Here is an 18,791-nt window from a genome sequence, read left to right as displayed (position 1 = left end):
CAAGCTGCGGTAATTGACGAGTTGGGAGTGAGGACGGGTTGTCAGCGTTGAGAGCAGCATAGAGACCTGCCAATACCAAATGCAAAGCACTGTCATTAGTTTTCATGAGGAGGGAGCATTTTTCTTTTTTAAATGGAAAAGCGTTGTCAATGCCAACATGACAAAAAAAAACAACTGTCCAATCACAACTTGACATGAGCTGATGGCTACCATGACGGAAACAGTTTCCTGTGGGTGAGCCAGCTGGTTGGACACAACTATTTCCTGTACTTTTAGTTTCATTTTGTGATTGACTGACAGCAGTTTTTAAGGGGTGGATTGTGCTGCGGGATGATGTACAAACAGACACTTACAGGAATCTTCTCGGTAAGCGTTGACAGCTAATTAGTGTTAGTTAGCTGGCGTATGGTGGAGGATAAGCTAATGCTGTTTTAATCTAGCCATTTTAAATCTCCCATGAACCACTATGTCACAGTAGGACGGTGTAATATGGGATTGAGTCCAAATAAACTACTGTGTGTCTGTGTGTCTGTGTGTGTGTGTGTGTGTGTGTGTGTGTGTGTGTGTGTTCATGGTAATGAAGGAACATGTCACCTAGTGCAACAGTATGACTCATTGATGTGTTTTTAATAAAAAAATGGACTTCTATGGCACGGAAGAATAAGATATATCAGACGTTGATACACACAATAAGTAGATACATTCTTTATTGGATTTGTTGACAAAAAGAAAAAAAATTACCACATCTTTGTGGTAAATTTGCCAACTCCATTTGCATTTAAGAAAACATTTGTAAAACATCTACAAACATTACATAGATAGATGGATCACAAACCAATTATTAACCATTGATAATGTATTAACTATCTATCTAAACAATGTTTCTGGATGCTTTACAAAGGGTTTATTAACCATTTAACAAGATATTATAATCATCAGTTGCAACTTTATAAGAGCCATCCAAATAATGTTTATAGATGGTTTAAAAACCAGTTATTAATCATTAACAATGTGTTACAAATATATATCTATGTAATGTTTATAGATGTTTTACAAACAATTTATTCAAGGTCTACAAATAATATCTTAATCATTAACAAATATATATATATATATATATATGTATATATATATATATATATAAATTATATTATAAATTATAGCATTACTAATAATTAGTAAACATTATTAATTTTCATTTAGTTGTTTGTGAACAGTAAAATAAGTAAACATATTGTAAAAGTATTGTAAAGCTTTGTTTTCCCCCTTTTCCTTAATCTGTGCAGTGTTTTACATGTTATCATAAGAATGATGACCAATGCATACTATGCCTCCAAACTAGTTTAGAAATCATGTCAAATTAAACTCATGATTACTTTCACTACAACTATTGTGTCAATTCCCAGGAGTCCCTAAAACAGCTCGGCCAACACTGCCTTTTCATCCGTATGTAAGACCTTTAAAAACGTTGCTTCTCAGTCATCCAGTGACTAAATTGGTTTATAGATGTCCAATTGTGATAGAGCATTGAGTACAACGTCGGTGAAAGTAAAGAAGAACAATAGCTCCACATGGGGATGATGTACTCTAACCCATATTCCTAACACTCATAAAACTGACAGACAGAGTGGAGGCAGTCTTTTATCGCTCTCTGGAAACTCAGCCTTTAATAAACTCAGTGAATTTGCATTACAGAGACACAATTAAGCCCAGTGCAAGAGTGGATAGAGATGTATTATCCATCAGCCTGTGGGGGAGCCGGTTGTGGTAACGACATAAAAATATAACAGTAATTACAAATGGAGGCAACAGCACGGAAATGAATCAATCAAGCTGTCCTCATTTTAAGATGCAGTGGCGTTTGTCGATGTGTCGGCTGTTAGGGAGAGCGGGCCTCCTGCAGGACACATCCATCAGCTCAGACAGCACCGAACCTGCGATGATGGTAAACAAAGCCGAGTAACAGCACAGTGCAGTGTGTCAGGTGTACTGAAAGACAAATACAAACTCATAAGACATGAGAAGCAAACATCCGAGGGAAAAAGCTACACGTTCGGCAAAAGTTTTATGTAAAACAGCAGTTGACTAATGTGTTTAAATGGAGCTACGGCAGAGTGCCTCGTTCCCACTGACTGTGACACTGCAGATCCACTGTTCCTGTCCAAATTGAATTCTGAGGCTAATTTTGAATTTTAAGTGCACTAGAAGGAAAAAAAACACACCCACTCACACGTGTTGAAAGAATGAGCAATTTGGACAAACAAAGAGCAGGTACCTGGCTTCCTACGGCCAGAACGAAGACACTTGAGTTAGCAAGATAGGACCACCAACCCCCCTTCCCAAATTTATACCAGTTCTTCGCCTCTGATGTTTGTGGGTTTTTAATTGAAAAGACTGATCTTCTCATGTTGCCGCTGTGCACACAGGATTACTTGGCTCAATAAGCTAGCTTTGTCTTGACTTATTGTTGACGTATTGTCTTATAATGATTACTTTCATATTATGTCTACTGATCAGGAGGGCGATATTTGTTGCTGTCCATTGACGGGGGAGGGGGTTCTGAATTAATGTTGCCGTGGCATATTGTGAAGGGATGGAAAGGCCTCCAAAACGTCCGTTGCCCCGGGGCCTCAAGTCAGATTAAAGTCTCATCCACACTGGGAACGTCAGAAGCGTGGCGGCTGCATTACCTGTTGTTTTTTATTTTGGCGTCCGTGTTAACAGGTTTGCGCAGCCACTGCATCTCTCTTCTAGAGATTCGAGGTCTTGCCTATATTTGACGCGCGCGGTTCACAGCAGCAGCAAAGAGTGAAAGTGATCTATTGACTGTATACTGACATCATATCAGCCACATTACTACAGTTTCGATGCCTATCTGTAGAAAATGTTACGGAGATGAAAAAAAGTAAAGACTTATTCTTAAATCAACACTTCCTGCTTTCATTTAAAAATAAAAGCCCTTAAGCATTTTTTTCTATGGACATAATTCCTTCATTTGTTAACACAAGGCTTTTATTCTGAAATATTTGCCTGACAGTGTTGTAGAACATGCAGTGACTTGGAGAGCTCCATGAATGAATATAGTTTCGGGTTCCGGGTTTTAATTGTGGATTATTACTATTATTTACAAATTACCACATGTCTCTTAACCTTTCTCTGTCTAAAATAAATATAAATTACATTTATAATGAGCAGCAGCAGAAATGCAGCTGAAACGCAGCTGGTGTGAACACCCGAAAAGTGAATCACGCAGCTGCCACGCCACGCAGCCGCCACGCCACGCAATCGCCACGCGCTCCTGACATTCCAAGTGTGGATGAGGCGTTAGGACTCCCTGCTCACGGCCTTCTTCAGCTGATAGTGAGTTCATCAACAACAGAGAAAACTCCACTGAGGAAATCTGTGGGGAAGACATTAGATTTTGTTGAAAAAGCTCAGTTCAGTTCTCTGTTCTGCTCAGTTGTCAATTAGCAAACTCCATCCACCGATTAAGACTACAAGATATAGTTGAAAGCAAGAATGATGTATGAACATGCTCACACTTAAGTTAGTTTTTTCTTGAACACAAAAAGTAATTTGACTGATAGTAATTTTTGCGATTTGCAAATGTGCACAACTTCAATTAAGATAACACAAAGAATATGAGTTGCTTTGTATCCGTTGAAGGCAGTACAAAAAAAAAAAACAGTACACAAACTTTCATATAACTTACTAAACAATTAAACTGTGACAATGAACAAAGGACTTCTCATCTGTAATTTACTCACTATGGGGTCCTAAGCAGCTTACTCTTCCCATGCCTCAGGCTGCCTTCAAAAATATTCTCTAATATTTTCACCAACGTATTTAAAACACTGAATGGTCAGATCTCTATCACAAAATTGAATTTTGCGAATGACTCTTTGAGATGGAATAAGTTTTGAAAGCAGTCAAACTGCAGTTTGTACGAAGTGGGCATTTCCTTAGGCAGCAGAAAAACACTGCAGCTTTGAAATCACTGTTCTGTCTTTCTGTGTTTGCAGCTTGAAACACATTTTTTTTTCTTTTCTGCTGAGAATGTGCTTACCATACCAGCGTTCTCATTTGCCTTTACAATCTGCATTGACATATTTCTCACACTGTGCTCACTTTGCATTCTCTATGCCATTAAACCAGCGTTAGATAGTGCCGTAAAATGCTCCCATGCTTTAATCCCGCAGAAAAAAAGGGGCTGGAATATAAAAGGTATTTTCATGAAGGTACTTACTGTAGCAATCTGTGACTCACTGTTGCCTGATGGGGCCATTATTGAATTCTATTCACTTCCTGGCTTCATCAGAACATGTGGGATGTCTGGGCAGAGGTTAACATGAATGTAAAAAAGGAAAATGTATATGTTATGTGTATTCTGAAAAGTGACCAGTGTTTAGATATAAAACTAGGGATGCACCGATACTGATACCGGGTCGGCTATCGGGGCCGATACCGACTCATATAACTGGATTGGATATCGGTGACAATCAGGCCGATCTATTCAGTTTAATTCTGAGTTTATATACTGTCTACATTATATACTGAAATTTGAATTCCTCTTTAAGTTTTGGCCAATTTGTTGCTGCATTGTAAAGGTTTACACTTGAATTGTAATTCCTGTTAATTTTGATGATTTTTTTTACCAAGTTGTTAGAGTACGATTTATTATTTTAATAATAAATAACAATTCAGTAAATGTATATCTATGTAATTATTTATATTACACAAGGCCGGTAACAAAGTTATCGGTATCGGGACTGAAAAAATCGGATCGGTGCATCCCTTTATAAAACCATGCAACACTGACGCTTCGTTCGTATGCCATTCAACCGGAAGTTCATTCATTCCTATGAGAACCTCCACGATCTCTTATGTGTTTGCGAAACTCCTCCTTCTGTTTTTTTTTTTTTATCGGTCTGTAATTTGCCTCGACTACGATGAAAAAATTTACTTTTGCGGCAGATTACAGACAGTATGCACTGTATGCTATTCCTGTATGCTAACTCCACAGGAAGTTAGCATACATGCTAACATACATGCTACATGCTAGCGTACATGCTAACTTCCTGTGGAATTCGAGAATTATTTGATTTGTGAATGTAATACAGCTCTATTTATACAGTTTTTCTAAGTGAAAAGTTCGACGGCATATTTAGCAGTTTTGTGAACCATTTTGTTAAAAGACGTATGAACCACTATATGCACTCTGTTACACAGCTGGCATGCTACCAATGTTCGCTAAATATGCCGTTGAGCTTTTCACGTAGAAAAATGAATAAATGTGACTCGTCAAACATTAGTCTGGACGGCGAAAAACAGACTCATAGATATAAAAACGGTTTTATATCTATGCAGTAACTTCTCTCCCATACATGCGATGGTATTTCTAACCGTAAAAAGATAAATTTCCTTGCGTTGGACACCAGGGGTCGTAATCCGTAAACCATACAGATTTACGGACACTTAACAAAACCCTGTGGAAACGAGGCGTAAGCCTGGCAACCTGAGATATTAGCTACAAAATGTCTCTTCCTCGTGCTGTTCCGCATCTCTCAGAGGGTTTCGGTGTTTTTTTGCAAATGCATTTGAACTGGTTCTCCAACAGTTGTCTGACCCAATTTAAATGACATGTGGAGAAGAGCGAGCGGGGGGGCATTTAAATGCAAGAGATGACAACATGTTCGCCCCCGCACGTATAGACTATGTGGCTGCTCTCGCTCACACCACGGCTCCCTCCCTCTCTTCCTACTCGCGCTCGTCTCTTCTTCACACTCTCTTTTTTGTTCACTTTTCTTCCCTCTCAGTCTCTCAGTCTCTGTCTCTCTCTCTCTCTCCCAGCTCTGTCTTTTCCTCTGGTTGTTACATTAGCATAATGCAGCCTTTGCCTGCCAGTGAAGGGGAGCGTATCCGGCCCACACTTCCCTCAGTCGTACCGTGCCAGCCGCGGCTCTATATACTGTCGAGGTGCACAGAGACAGCAGCAACCCTCGCTCCTCACATATGGAACGGCGTTGACAGGATTATAATTAATGGAAAACAGGGGACCCACAGTGAACTTGCAACAAGTTAACTTCGTAAAGCAACGTTTGGAAACAAAATCCCACACAGTCCAGTAATGTTCGGTTAAAGTGGCCGTAACACAAAGTGCCTCATTTGCATCGACTCCAGGAGTGTGTTGGCTAACATGTCATGATACCAAGACAGACTGCGAGGCATACAAACACTAAACACTGACGGTCTGTCAGCTTGAAATTAGACGAGTTTATCTCAGTCAAGTGCAGTTCTGAGATACTGAGCATGAAAGATTTCATATTTCAGCTTAGGAAACCATTATGTACTTCAAATATTCATCCCCAAAATGTTATCTGGGAAATAACCCCAATATACATAAATACCATGGATATGAATAAATCACATTTGATTAAGAAAAAAAATATTTTAAGTTCTGAACTGACAATATACTGAAATAAAAAATATAACAGAATACAACCACATATTAATGGCTTTTCAATGAATCACAAAGTATATCTCCGGAGGTTAAATGTGATTTGATGCCGTGCTTTTAAAACTGCCTGCTGTGGTACACTGATCAAGTGCTCCCTGTTCAGGTAAATTGCCTGATCATTCACAGGTGTATGGATGAATGGACTACAATTATGCTGTGGCAGCATCATTAAAGTGTAATTATATTTCTATCTGGCTTTTATATCATATCATAATTTATATGAAACCTTTGAATCTGCTTTGCAGCCAATTAAAAAAACACTTGTTACAAGTTCCCTGCTGCTCGAAATGGAACACTTTTTTCCATTTATACTCCCTGATAGTGTATGTTACAAATGTTACAAATAACAAACACAGATGCACCTCCCTGTACAGTTTGTTCATTGCTTATAATTTATACAATTTAAAACCGTTACCATGCACTTTCATTCACGTGCACCATCCCTCCATGCCTTGGTTTTACACACAAACACGCAGGTGTAATTTACGCTACTTGGGTCGCATTTGGGGACATTACATTAATTTCCTGGAGACTTACCCAAACAATAAACTAGGGATGCATTGATACCGATACATGATCGGATATCGGGCTGATACTAGTTTAAATAACTGGATTAGGTATCGGTGACAATGGAGCCAATCTATTCAACTAAGTTCTATGATTATTTACATTATATACTGAGATTTTAATTCCTGTTCAAGTTTTTACCAAATTGTTGCTGCATTAAAAAAAAAAATTAAATAAATTAATGAATTATAATTCCTCTTTATTTTGAAGATTTTTTCCTAGTTGTTGGTTTACAATTAATTATTTTAATAATAAATATCAATTCAGTACATTTATATCTATGTATTTATTCATCACATTTTATTTTACAAAGTCAAGTCTGATGTTTCCTTACACATCAAAGAATGATGCAGTCACCTCCACACAGTGAGGCATACAGCTTATTAATGAATCACTGGTATCGGATCGGTACTCAGAATTGGCGGATACCCAAATGCAAGATATCGGTATCTGTAGTGGGACTGAAAAAGTCGGATCAGTGAATCCCTACAATAAACCTAACCCCCTAACCCTAACCTATCTTCCTCAGCCTGGTTTTCATCCATGTTCCTTTCGAACATTTCAAAAAGGGACGGGCATTTTAGGGTTAACTCGGTTAACTTGTGGCACTTAAATATATTTCCGGGCAATTTTTGAATGGGAGTCAATGACTATATGAAAGGAAAGAGCTAGAAACTTGGTATACATGGAAAGTGGGAAAAGACAATCACACACACCAAATTTGGTGGCTCTATTACTTACCTTTCGGGAGTTATAAGAGGATCATCCCTTTTTTTGACAATAGGAGTCAATGACAGCTATATCAAAAGGAAGGTGTTAAAAGTGCCAAACTCAGCACATATAGGGAATGAGAAGAGTCGATCAAAGACAACACATTTCATGGCTCCACCACTTACCGTTTGGGAGTTATAAGTGGATCATCCCCTTTTTTTCGGGCTATTACCCTTAACCACGACTTGCCTAACCCTAACTCTAACCTTGACGTTACCGTAACCTCAACCAATGACCCAAAAATCTGCTTTTCCCCAAACAAGCCACGGCTTTTGTCCCAAATTGGACAAGCCAGTCCACACACACACTCACAATAATATGTAAGCATGAAAGTGTATATAGTGGTTGGTCACAGAAGCAGCACTCTGAGAAAAACGCTAACACGTTTAAAAGAACAGAAGGGTTTCCTTGCGTCTCTGAGTGTGTTTAATCGATAGAGCATATATTCCAAAGAGAAGGGCATTTTTTTCTGCCTGGCTAAGATGGAAATGGCCAGAGAATTAACATGTTTTAAAGTCCTGAGAGGGACCTTAGCCGTGAGGTCAGTGTGGTTAACAAGATTATCACGCTTGGCTTGAGTAGCAGCTGAGCAGTAATATTGTTGTGACATCCTGCATAAAAGATCTGACCACAATTACACACAAGTCAAGGTGACTGTCCCCAGCAGGAAAAAGAGCTTTAAAGGAGCCAATGTGGATGCATGTATGAGTCTTTAGCAAAAAAACACTTAGAAATGTAAGCTGGGTTGACAAATTGATTAGGTAAAAACTGTATTTCAATCAACTAGAAAAAAAAAATATGCCCGGCAAACGTATTTTATATAAACAAGTGGGTAGCTTCTTTAGCAGAACATTTAGAAAAAAAATTTAAATATTGCAATTCTTATTCACCAGTAGTGGGGCTAAAAACATTAAGTTTGATCTAAGAATTTCCCTGTAAAAAGAGACATAATATCCTCCAATTCAAAAGGGTCCTTCTTCCTGGGAGCATGAAGTTGCTCAGGAAATACTTGATGAATAAACAACACAAAAATATTAAAATACGCCGGCAAATATTTCGCATCAAAACTATTCATACCGGCAGCGATGAAAATTTGTGACAGTTGCAACACTTTTCCTCTACTTGTGCAGGCAGAGGAGCAACTACCAGGATCCTATTGACCCGGAGCAGCATCTGGCAGTCTGTCTGAGGTTAACTGTTGTATAGCCTTTAAAAACTGCTGTAAGCTATTTTATTGAGTTTCCTTTTAGTTACGCAGTGTTTATGTCTAAAGGGCTTTTATTGTGAAAGGTAAGAACGGAAGGAATGGATCTGGGAGGCGCTGCCTTTGGCACGGTTGGAAGGAGTAATAAAGTTTGCCATCTTGGTTCAGACTATGGAGACTCTGTTGTTCTTCGACTCACAACCCTCCGCTACACTATAGTGTACATTTTGAATGTGTCCATTCCACACAACGTGATTGGTCGATGCCTTTATTCACAATGCGAAAACTCAGAAAAATCAACAAATTCTCACTCCCAACTTGTCAAATATTGCCGCTTGGTCTGTACTCCTCGGCATCGCAGGCCGATGCACGGGGATCCCCTCTGGCATTACTGTTGGACGGACAAGGGACGGCGTGTCAATATACGCTCGGTACATACATAGTGTCTTTTCAAAATAAACATTTGTTTTCACTGGAAGTTAGGTTTAGGCAGCATAACCATTGAGTTAGTTAGTTTGTTAGGGTCAAGAAACAGTTGTGGTTGACGTTAACTTAATTGACTAGCAACTCACGTGACTAGTGATTCACGGGGTTGACAATACCAACGAGTCATGTGATTGACGATTGAGGGGAAAAAATAAGTCAACGTTACTTTTAGTTTCACACGGGACACGGACAGCTGTCTCCTGGTTGAAAGTTTTGTGTTTGTTTGACCCATCCACCACCCCTCCCTCCTGCCCTACGTCACTTGCTCCGACCGTCGAATAATGCCGCAAGTGGGTTTATACTGGAGTTAGTTGAAAGCCCGGTTCGTCACATACTGTCGCTGAATTGTGCATCCGTGCGTCGGTTCACGATGCCGAGGGGGCGCTTACCAAATAGCGTGTTTTGAGTGAGAACGGGTTGGAAAAACAGTTACCCTGTGTAGTATTCACGTTCTGTGAAAAACTAAGTATTCATGAAAAAAACTAAATTGATCACACAAAAAAACAGCCCTGGTGTGTAAAGGCCTTAAGAGTAGAATTGCTGTGGCTAGTGACCCAACATTGACATTTGAAGCTAAGTTTTTAAGCTTTAAAAAGTGCTACAACTGACTAGCTAGTAAGTGTGTTTGTTTGTAGATAAGAAGGAGAAATGTGGTTTGAGGCTCTTTTTGAGTTGTGCTGCATAGTTGCTATGGGATAGATTTGGTTTCAGAAAAAAACCCAATAAAAAACATCAAATCTTTTTTTTTTTCATTTGAAAAACATGCAGAGTTGGTACTTTTATCAGGCCTGAGTAGTGTGTTCAGGTCTTCCCTTGAGTCTCCATAAGGCCCCAACAACCTCCAGCAGTAACGTAGGGCAGTCTGTACGTAGCATGTGAGGCAAAAGCCAGCTTATTGCTCTGAGTGCACTTAAACCTGCAGTTGGCAGAATTTTGTTTGGCATCATTGGGCAAAAATTCCATAATAACCTTTCAGTATATTGTAATTCATGTGTCCTGAGAGATAACTAGACTTCTGCACCTCTTCATGGCTCTGTTTTCAGGCTTTAAAAAATCTAGCCCATGATGGGAGACTTTGGCCAATCATAGGTCATTTCAGAGAGAGAGTGTTCCTATTGGCTGTTCATTCAACGGAGGCAGCTATCAGTCACTCGCGGACTCCGATCAAGCGGTCAAACTAGGCAGCGCTGATCAAATATGAATCAACATTTGTTACTGAAATGCCTATTTCTTGCATAAAATGTTGTCAGAAACATATTGTAGTGTACTGTTTAGCTGTAAAATTAAAAAGTTTGCTCTGGCTGTTGGGCGGTGCTTGGTATTTCCTCAACTGATCCCAACATGGTCACAAACTTTCTCATTTTACAGCTAAACAGTAAACTACAAGCTATTTCTGAAAACATTACATGTGAGAAATAGGCATTACAGTAACAGAATATTGATTCATATTTGATCAGCGCTGCCTAGTTTGATCATTTGGTCGGAGTTCGCGAGTGATTGACAGCTGCTCAGAAACGGCAAGGCTCCAGCTCGGCTCTGGTTGGTTGTTTTGCTCTGGTCTGTGAAATCTTGCAGATGCCATTAGAAGCACCAGAGGACACCGGGGGACACAGAGGCACATGATTTTTTTTTTCAGATTATCTGTCTCATGCATTACTGTCAGGATATAGTGACCGTTTTATAAAAATAACTTTGTTTTAATCATATTTCTACCCACTGCTGTTTTAACTGAAGGTGACCCAAATTAGTCTATTCATTTTTATCACCTCCTCTTTTCTCTGATCTGAAATCTGGTGGCTGGACAGTCAGAGGACGATGTTCAGTGAGAATCAGAACATCGACACTAGCACTTAGCAGATTAACAGCTACTGCTTTATGCAAATACATTTAAAATGAAATTATTTGCATAGAATTTCTTTGTCTATGCAGACAGATAAACATCTGTTTGACTGGTGTGTGCTCATATAGGGGACGCCATCATGAAACCATAAAAATATTAAGTATAAATTTCTCCCTTTTGGGAACTGATTTTTTTCTCAGAACATGTAATTTACAAAGCAGATCTGTATGCTGGGAAAAAAACAGGCAATCTAATGAGTCTTTCCCCGTATTGCCTTTTCCTCACTATTAGCCAATACACTATGTGACTAGTATATGACAAAGACAGTATGATAAACACACCTGAGGTGTTTTGTCAAGCAATTGCAAATGACATCTCTCTAGGTTGAGGAAGTATATTATCTCGAGAAGTTTATACTTGCAAACATCTGAGCAATTTTGGCCTCTATATTTTTAATGATCGCCCGCGTTACTGCAGGCAAAAGCATATTGCTTTTCCTCTAATGTGAAATGCTCATCTCTTCTGTGCATTGTGCCCTTTATCATCAGATAAAAGCACAAATCATTAGGTTGTGTAACGTTTCTGTAATCACAGGGGCTTGTAATGAATTCGGGAAAGGAAGAAGGACTCAAAAGCAATGTTGAGCTTTTTTGCCTTATAGGCACACCAACTGGGAACCAGTGAGCTTAGCTAATTGAAGTTGGGCTTTGTTCTGCATGGTGCCTGCTGAAAAACAAACTTCTTTAGTTGAAATGAAGTTGACTAGAGGGAGAGAGCAAGCAGAGTTTGGCCGAACTTGCTCCAGTCAGAAGTTGTGTTGTTAGCGCTGCCCTGAGACGGCCAGGGAAGCAGAGACATCATTGTCAGCTCTTAGGCCAGCTCATTTAGAATTGAGCTGAGTAAGAGAGAGGCTGGAGCTGGAGCTGTATCTCCAGGGACAACAGAAAGACTCCTAACGGATAAACTACAAAGCCAAACGAGAAAAAATAATTGTCATTCCTGCACTTGCAAAACCATTCCCAAAACTCTCACAATAGCAACATTGCTTGATAATGCCCACGGTGATTGAGAAACACGGCAATATTTGCTTCATCTCCAAGCCTTGGAAAACATTCCCTGTTTACCATGTGTTTACTGTGATGAATTCTGCTTCCTCAATAATCCCAGTTCTAGAATCACCAATTAGCCAAGCTTAGTTTGGCAGTGCACCGCGCTTGTGTACAGAGTGCACAGTGCCAGGGAGGCGAAACTTTGACAAAAAAAAAAAGACAACATGTTATTTACTCTGTCGACAGACCCAGAATTCTCACTGCTCACAGAACACACAGAGAGCAGGAGGCTTCGTCTGGCTGACAGCTGGGCTCCAAAACCCTGTTTCTCTTTCCCTTCCAAAACCTTCCAGGAGCGAGTGGATCTGCCACTTGGCTCGACAGCACAAGGACAGGATATAGTGAAATCCAGCTGTGTGAATTGGGTAAAATTACCTGCAGTAGTAAATTAGGGGGCAAGATTAAAAGTCTCTAGGCCAAAGCGCCCGCAATGTATATCACACCTCACAATATGGAAGCTTTGAACAGGACACCAACAAAGCTGTAGGGCTAAAATGGGAAGTTAGACCTCAGAACTGCACAAAAAAAAAACAGTATATGGAATCACTAAATTCAAAAGGGAGCATACAGTTGCTCAGAAAATGCCGTGTGTTAACCGTGTGTTACCGTGTGTTAAAGTGACAATTAGTGGAGCATATCCACAGGTAATTTAGTAAAAAGCACTAATAAAGTTTATTTATATAGCACTTATCAAAACTCACGTTACAAAGTGCTTTAAAACAAACACATAAAACACAACAATAATCACAATCCATCAAAGAGAAAGAGGGACAAACTTAAAGGTATAATATGCAAGAATTACCTGAAAAACAATGTATAGACTGATACCATAATAATCCCTCTCAATCATCACTTGTGACCCACTAGGTGTGTGTTGCAGTGTCTGTCTATGCCTTTATTTTCTCTTTTCTTCTTATTTTGCTTTACTTGGGATGCTTCTGGGCGTCTGCGAACAGCCTTTGGGCCCCACGTGGGGGTGTAACCTCCAGCCAGTAACAGCATGTAGGGTGTGCAGCCCGTTCAGTTAGTCAAATACGACCGCCGTGTCACGCCCCTCGGCCTTTGATACCAACTCACAAGTACAAAGCGGCCGTATTTCACGGATGAGAACGAGTTGTGTTATGTGCATGTGTTCCATTGATCCCCTGCTCTTCTCTGTGCTGTGAGTGCAGCTATGATCGGTGTGTGTCTGTAGTTTAACGAGAGCAGCGCTGAGCCACAGCCAGCGGACTGCATTCATTAACAATACGGCAACTCGGCTCCTTCCGGCAGGATTATGCGGACTTGTGTGGAGTTAGCTGTGTGTTTTAGAACGTGACCGCCAAGAAACGATGAGAAAATAACGTTTTAGTTCTCAGATTTGCTGCTTTGTTCTCACTAACGCCGCTCCCTCTCTTCAGTCACTCTATAGCTTGCTTTGCAACAAGCTAGTATAACATGATCATTACCAATGGATTCTTTAGGTTTTCTAGTTTTATTTGATCCCAGTATCTTGCTTTAAAACTGAGCCCACTACAACTTCCGAAAGATTGGTTGCGTTAATGCAATTAGTATTGTTAAAACAAATTATTGTCGGATTATTGACCAGTTGTATTTAGTTCATTATTTAGTGTATTCTTTAGCACATCTTTTTTTATTTGTTTATTGGTCCATCTCAGTGCCTTGGAGGAACACAGTTCATTGGCCTCCCTTTACTTTCTTAACATTATCCATAACAGTCCTTTTCAGTGACATGAACAAAGAAGGATGACTCACAGCACTGCTATGAAATGGTGGAATGCAAGACGGGGCTTCAATAATATGTAACAAGCTCTATTTTATTTTTTCCCTGAGCACAAGAAACATATGTAGAAGGTTTTGAGAGGTCAGAATCAAGACTTTTGCAAACTTCAAAGTCTTCAGTGAATAGATTGTACTGTCACATAGAGGAGAAACCTCCCTCGGAGACGCGATTGTACCTTTGAACTCAATGCTTCATAAAAATGGTTCTGTGAAATAGTAAAAGACCCAGGTCAGACTTCTCATTGTCTCTGTTTGAAGCTCGGACTGAGACCTATCTCCTGCAAAGTATGACAAATTGCTTCTGCTTCGACAAGATGAGCAAACAGAGCGCAGTGGCTCTGTGATTAAATATGGGTGTCTGTATCCTCTGTCTGAGCAAATATGGACATGTCGCTATCCATGTCCTTTATTAATATAAAAAAATATCACACCTCAGTCAGATCTGGAAAAGAAATAAAGTAAAAAATAAAAAAAAAGCCGAGCAGACTCTTCAGTGTTCCTATCTAGTTATTTAGAAGCTAATTTATTGAAAGCTTTGCCTGTTCCCATAAAATGTCATCTTGTGCTGGCACAGATGGAGGGGAAAAGCGTAGTTAAAGGCAAATGAAGGCCAACTCAGTGCAGTGCGGCTTTCACATAGGTTTTTACCAACCTTCATTATGTATATTTGATGGGCAGAATGCACATTCGTCAATGTTCCTTTGCAGGGACTGAATAAACATCAGTGGGAATGATTAATTTGTCCCCAGGAGAAGAAAGAAAAATTGTTAGTAACAGCGTAGCATTTTTAATACACAGTAGGCTATTAAGATTAGAGCGAACAAAAAATGAATAACAGAGCAATAAAGTGTAGCTAGGATGTTGTATTTACTGCTTGAAAAGTTCCTTTTTAAAGAAAAACATGTCACGTATTTGCACTTTTGCATACCACATGGTTGGACTTGGACAAGGGCCAAGAGGTTAATTGTCTGAGCTCAAGGTATATAGATCTGCTGTTAAAGCATAAAGTTGAACAAAATGGAGGTGAAGGCATTGAGTTTAATTTGAAATGACTATGACAATGTTTGACGCAGCTGCAAGTAGCTGATTCGATTTTTCCTAATATTCCATATCTTACAATCTGACCACGCACAGCATTTCAGTGGCTCTGCCATACAATTTTGTCTTTAAAGAGGTACGATAACAATAAAATACATCAAAAATAAATGCAAAAATAGATAAATAAAAAAACTAATGAAAAAATAAAAAATAAATAAATTAATTACTTTATTTGAAAATTAATACAAATAAATATAAATAAAAGGGAAAATTAATAAATAAAATGAAGAAGCAAATTAGAACAGAAATATCAATTTATGTCACATTTAATCAATTAATTAATGGCTATAAAATAATCTCAGAGCTCTCCTCCCGGCTAAGCGGCTCCAGAATGTGACTGGCAGGTTTTATTCCTCTAGAATCTCCGGCTCTCTCGATGATGTCAACCAATAACAGCGTGTTATCCCCACTTATTATATGGCTTTGTTGAATACTTGATTCTGATTGGTCAATCACGGCGTTCTGCGGTCTGTAACTTCTGTATAACAGACCGTTGCTATTAGTGCAGCTCTGATGTTGGACTCTGGCTGACCGTTTTTGTGTCAAAATATTGATTTCTTAAGTAAGTAGCCGTGTAATAAGAGGGATAAGGTACAGCGAGTCGGTCATTATTGTGAAAGAAACCCCTTCAGGGCGACGAGAGACAGCAGCATCGCCCTGTCGAGGATTCTTACACGACAATGACCAGCTCGCTTTACATTATCCCTTAGGTGGCGCCCCGTACGCATGTAGATAAACGGTTGTGATTGGTCTGTCTGAATCTGGAACATTTAAGGGGTGTAGGTTTGTTAGCGTCCGTTCTCACCGCCGCTCCGGCGACAACTTTACATTTAGAAATCCCCAGACATTCAGGCGGAGATCTTCGATTGTCTGGTACCGCGAGTCTATACTCGTATAGAGACGCAGTGAGTAAACGGAACTTAAAAGAATGATCAAGTAACAGAACAGAAAAATATGAGAAATAATAAGAAACATGTAGAACTTTCTGCGTTCATGGGCTTCAGAGACATGGGAGTTTCCATCTTCTACACTTGCAGAACACCGCAGTTAATTGTATTAAAATTCCAATCTCAGTTCATTTTATTTCAGTTGACTCAAGTCTGTACTATTTGTATTTGCACAAAACCAGGCACCCACTTATTTGCTGTGACAGCAGTGATTCTGCAGTATTTCCCTTGTGACGACACATGCTCAAAACCAACAAAGCAGTGGAACAGAAGAGATAAAACTTCACAAAGGCAAATACATCACTGATGTGAATGTTAGTCACTTTCAAAATGTATAATAAACTTGCTGCTAAAGTCGGAGAGAAGAAGAAACAAATGTAACAATGTCAATATAGAAAACTTTAAGCTAGTAATGAAAAAAGGCTCTTGTTCTATTGTGTGCAACCTTTTTAGGGATGAAAGACAATGGAAAAGTCAATGATAATAGTCCGTTTCCACAGATGCACGTGAGAATTATTAAGTAGACAGAGGGAAAATACAGCACAGTTGTAGAAGTAAGGAATCCATTGGTATCAACCATCTCATACTAGCTTGTCACGAAGGAGGCTAAATAACGTTCCAAACTGTACAGTCATGGCCATTTTCAAAGGAATTACTTGACCTCTGACCTCAAGATATGTGAATGAAAATGGGTTCCTTTGGTACCCACGAGTCTCCCCTTTACAGACATGCCCACTTTATTATAATCACATTCAGTTTGGGGCAAGTCATAGTCAAGTCAGCACACTGACACACTGACAGCTGTTGTTGTCTGTTGGGCTGCCATGTTATGATTTGAGCATATTTTTTATGCTAAATGCAGTACCTGTGAGGGTTTCTGAACAATATTTGTTATTGTTTTGTGTTGTTAATGGATTTCCAATAATACATACAGTATATACACTGATCAGCCATAACATTAGGATAGCATTGACACCCTGACCGGTCTGCGGCTACGCAGCCCCATACGCAACAAACTGCAATGCACTGTGTGTTCTGACACCTTTCTATCGGAACCAGCATTAACTTTTTCGGCAATTTGAGCTACAGTAGCTCTTCTATTGGATCGGACAACATGGGCCAGCCTTCGTCGCCGGATTACCGGTTTTCCTTCCTTGGACCACTTTTGGTAGGTCCTGACCACTGCAGACCGGAAACATCCCACAAGAGCTGCAGTTTTGGAGATGCTCTGACCCAGTCGTCTAGCCGTCACCATTTGGCCCTTGTCAGACTCGCTCACATCCTTACGCTTGCCCATTTTTTCTGCTTCCAACACAAAGTTCAAAATGTTCACTTGCTGTCTAATATATCCCACCCACCGCCAGGTGCCATTGTAACGAGATAGTCAATGTCATTCACATCACCTGTCAGTGGTCTTAATGTTATGGCTGATCGGTGTGTATATATACTGCATATACACCTTTTAAGGTACATTTTGAACAGATAAAAATGTCTGATTAACTATGGACAATCAATCAATGCAATTAATCAAGATCAAATATTTGAATCGATTGATAGACCTAGTGTGTGTGTGTTTTATCATGCTATTATAATGTTTTTTTATTTATCTGACCAAATATCTGCAATACATACATGAATGGCCACCTGCTGATGGCTTCATTTAAATAAGCCCTGCAGCAGAACTCACTTTGACAGGGAAATCAGAGAGATCCTCTTTGTGAAGACAGCAGTGGGACTTAATACATCTCAATTATCTTGCCTGCTTTAATGTACAGTATGCGTGTCTGTGTCTGTGTCTGTGTGTGTGTGGTGTCGACACAAACAATATTCTGCCGTGAACTCCTAATGGACACCCTGCTTTGGATTCTTCGGATGACTCATAGGCAACATTCAGATATCAGACTGAGAGTGGAAAGAGTTCATGCACATTTTAAGTAACAAGCATCCCTCCTTCTGAAGAGTCCTAAAGCAACATACTTATTCCTGCCAGCGCCAGACCCTGACCTGCCTGTGTGGAGGGGAGGCGAATGCAAAATAAAATGGTATCAGTATTGAACTTAAACACTAAAGTTTAATGTGGGACTTTTTTATAAGGGTTATCCATGGTGGATGGGCTGCGTTAAATGCTGCCAATTCAAAGTTTTGACACAATGATTCTTAATTTAGTCTCAGGATCAAAGTCGTCCATTATTCCTCAGCAACACTTCTTCTCCCAGCAAATCTTGTGATTCTTCTGCTTCTCTTTGCATAATGAGTTCAGGGGATTTGCATCGGAGTTAAGTCTGACTTTTCACCTCTGGACCAAAGTGGAAAATTATAGAGTGTGCTGTAAAGGTGTGTGTGTGAGAGAGAAAGAAAGAAAGAGAGAGAGAGAGAGAGAGAGAGAGAGAGAGAGAGAGAGAGAGAGAGAGAGAGAGAGAGAGAGAGAGAGAGAGAGAGAGAGAGAGAGAGAGAGAGAGAGAGAGAGAGA

At 39.7% G+C, this 18,791-nt stretch overlaps 1 long non-coding RNA gene across 1 annotated transcript in view; it reads right to left on the bottom strand.

The window, feature by feature from the left end:
* Positions 1-1,138: 1,138 nt before the first annotated feature.
* Positions 1,139-18,791, bottom strand: part of LOC141759916 (uncharacterized) — an 80,482-nt gene continuing 62,829 nt past the window's right edge. The window contains exons 3-4 of the long non-coding RNA XR_012592229.1: positions 4,247-4,332; positions 1,139-1,989 (exon numbers count right to left, since the gene is read on the bottom strand). This is a non-coding gene — a long non-coding RNA (uncharacterized LOC141759916). The remainder of the gene's footprint in view (positions 1,990-4,246; positions 4,333-18,791) is intronic.

Source organism: Sebastes fasciatus, chromosome 21, assembly GCF_043250625.1.
Source record: "Sebastes fasciatus isolate fSebFas1 chromosome 21, fSebFas1.pri, whole genome shotgun sequence".
Lineage (NCBI taxonomy): Eukaryota > Metazoa > Chordata > Actinopteri > Perciformes > Sebastidae > Sebastes > Sebastes fasciatus.
The sequence above is the reverse complement of the archived record's forward strand: the minus strand, read 5'-3'. Positions and strand labels throughout refer to the sequence as shown.